The sequence below is a fragment of the Tinamus guttatus genome, unplaced genomic scaffold (genome assembly GCF_059628265.1).
Source record: "Tinamus guttatus ecotype Peru unplaced genomic scaffold, ASM5962826v1 Tinamus_guttatus_pri_ptg000223l, whole genome shotgun sequence".
Lineage (NCBI taxonomy): Eukaryota > Metazoa > Chordata > Aves > Tinamiformes > Tinamidae > Tinamus > Tinamus guttatus.
Window position 1 is genome coordinate 2,149,841 of NW_028288757.1, and position 2,660 is coordinate 2,152,500.

The window sequence follows — 2,660 nt, forward strand, 5'->3', positions numbered from 1 at the left end:
TCAGGATTTTTTGGGAGCAGGGAGTGTTTGTGTGTAAAACACCAGCCCATGAGGACCAGATGGTAGAGCTCTGTATGTGCGAGGAAAACAGCAAGAAATGCTACAAAATGGATGCTGAGAAGCAGCTGAAAGTCAAGGAGACTGGGAGCTTTGATACTCACTCACTTCTTGAATTGAGTGATGGCTGAAACAGTCTTGGAATTGTTGGGTCTTCTGAGTTAAAAGATACATCATTCTGTGTATTTGTTTTACAAATAAACTGAATTAACCTTGAATATATTCCTAGCTTCATCACTGGCTTCATAACCTCATACTGTTACCAAACTCTTTGTCACCAAATCTCCTTTCCTATCTGCCTGTTAGTTCACACTCTAAATTCTTTGTGTCAGAGATTGTTTTTAGTATTCTTTCAGAGTCTGTCTTTGCAATAAGACTGTAAACTCTTCAAGGAATTTTCTCTTACTTTGTATATGCAGAGGTGTAGTTCAACAGGAATTCATCACTGACATAAGACATAATTAATGTTACTGGTAATGTTCAAGAATAAATATTTAAGAATTACTATGCACACAGTTAACTAAGTCTGAGTTATGTCCTTTGACATAAAGGGGACTACTTGTTACTATATTTATGTTTAGTGTTTGTAAAGGTGGAGTCTATATTACTAAGGAGAAAATTCTTAAATGTAGAAAAGTAGTTTTGAAGGCATTCTAGAAGGACCAGGTCCCCGATCTTGTCTTGCTTTTATTACCATATAAACTAGTAATATGAGTATACAGCAGGTGGCGTTTGCTAATACTTTTCTCTGCAATTACGGATACAAGGAAGTATCAGTAACCTGTTATTTTGCTGGCTAATTGAAATAGATGTATTTTCCATTAGAAATACTATTGTGAGCTATGCTCACCTGCCTAAGGGCATGCACTACAACAGGGCTGCAGCGACTGGAAATGTCAAAGGTGTTCAGAGTTCCTGCAGACAGAAGGATGATTCTGACCAGAATATTTCCTCAAATCTGTTAACCTGTTCCTATTTAAAGAAGCATTTTGTGAGCAGAAGAATTTGCAGTTATGTTTCTCTCCCCTCCTGACTTCCTGTCATCACAACACTCACAGGCTTCTAGTATTTTTAAATCTCAGTCTCCTTGTCTATTTAAAGCATATTAGACCATGAAGTCAATAGTCACTCACAGGGGACAGATGGAGACACAGCACAAGGGTGCAATTACCGCTCCCTTAGGAAGTCAGGCCACAACGTGCCTTGAGTTTCTTATACAGCATCAGAACTGCCCAGGAGGTTGGTATTTTGAGAAATACTGGCTTAATCACCGTATGCCCTCAGACATGCTTCGTTTTGTGACTCTTGCATAAAACAAGAAAATCACCTAACAATGAGGCACAAAACACTTTTACCACTAAAAACCTTTCACAGAAATCATCAGGCCAAAAAGCCGATGAATTACCACAGTCAGTTACGTGAAGACTAAGAAGCTTATCTGCTCATTACATCGTACCACTCCAGTGGTTTTGAGCTAGGTTCAAAGAAATCATTTGAGAGAAAAAAAAATGAGGAAATTTGAGGAAAAATTCATTTCTGGACCATTCATTCCTGAGCCATTTTGGGAATGCTCTCAGCCACTGGAGTCTACAGGAGCTGATGACTTTTACTGCCTTGCAGATAAGATACATATGATCATGGCCCATAAGGTATCTTTCTGACTGCTTGTCTATTCTACATGCTTGTGTTTACATTTTCTTAATGAAATTGTTAGCTTTCCATAGGTGTGAATTTGGCTGCCTTTTATTCTTTATTGGTATTAAATGACACTTTGCTGGTGGTTTTGTGTCCCTGCTCCCGCTCCCTGTTACTGAATCACCTCTTTCTTTCTTTGTTTGCCCTCTGCGTAAAGCAGGATCCTTCTTGAGAGATTATTCCAGGAACACAGTCACATTTTGCATTCAGTCTGGAAGGCCATCTAGTGACACAAACATGCAGGAGGAAGTGTGAAACCCTGTTTGAATTACTTTTTTTTTTCAGATGAATTAAAGAATTTTTTATACTTGAGCATGTATTTGTTGGTATTTCCAAAAAGTGGTATTTCAAAAAAATCCGGACTTGATTTCTTAAGGAGTGGCTGGATTTGTTTGAGATAGGGCACACCATTAATGTCTGTTAGAAAGAAAATAATTTTCAAATCCACACAGTTTTTCAGAGAACAGTGGCAGATTTGTTAAGAAATCCTACTACAACCACAGCATCATGAACGCGGATCGGCGCCAACTTTACCTCATCCTTTGGCCTCCCTCCCTTCGCACCGGCAATTTCAGCGTGTGGAAAGCGCCGCACGTAGGTGTTCGCGAGCCCTGTGATCTGAAACCTTAACTTCACTTTCATCCGAACCGCGGTTCGCCTGGCCCGAATTGCACCGAGGCAGCTTGGGGGGTACCTGAGGAGGCCTCTGCACGGCCCTCTGCCCCGCTCGGGCCTGGAGCCGCCCCGGGGTGAAGCGAGGCCTCGCGGCCGACGGTGCCTTGAGGGCTGGAGCCCGGAGCGGGGTCCCGCCATCCCGGCCTTGGCGGGGAGCCCTCAGGGGCGAGGGGCCGCTACGGGGCCGCCCGCGCGCGGGCAGAGGGGGCGGCGGTTGCGCACGGGGCTTCCCG